The sequence below is a fragment of the Oryzias melastigma genome, linkage group LG18 (genome assembly GCF_002922805.2).
Source record: "Oryzias melastigma strain HK-1 linkage group LG18, ASM292280v2, whole genome shotgun sequence".
Taxonomy (NCBI): domain Eukaryota; kingdom Metazoa; phylum Chordata; class Actinopteri; order Beloniformes; family Adrianichthyidae; genus Oryzias; species Oryzias melastigma.
Window position 1 is genome coordinate 679,224 of NC_050529.1, and position 357 is coordinate 679,580.

A 357-nucleotide genomic window follows, 5' to 3' on the forward strand; every position below is an offset into this window, starting at 1 on the left:
CTTTTGGTTGTTCTATTAACTTAAATATTTTTATCAAATCTTTTAAAAACTTGAGTTGTTTTAAGCATTTTGTTTTAATCAAACTAACCTGCAAATTTTAGTCAAAAGAACTAAGATTTTTAATTGACTAGACCTAAAGAAGATTATTTAAAAAGTTATTTAAAATGCCCTAAATTAGTACTACAATATTCGGACACCATGACTCATTGAAAATGATAGATAATCCAAACAAGTGGCTTTGAAGAAAAACAACAATAAATTTTAACCACAATTCCTTTATTTTCCAAACAAAAAATCATTTCAGGAAGGACTTTTCTTGCATCTATTGCAACCTTACTCCCATTATGCTCAGGGGAA

The 357-nt window shown here is 27.5% G+C and overlaps 1 protein-coding gene across 8 annotated transcripts in view; it reads left to right on the forward strand.

The window, feature by feature from the left end:
* dab1a (DAB adaptor protein 1a) overlaps positions 1-357 on the forward strand; it is a 205,782-nt gene that overhangs the window by 74,363 nt on the left and 131,062 nt on the right. The window lies entirely within an intron of this gene.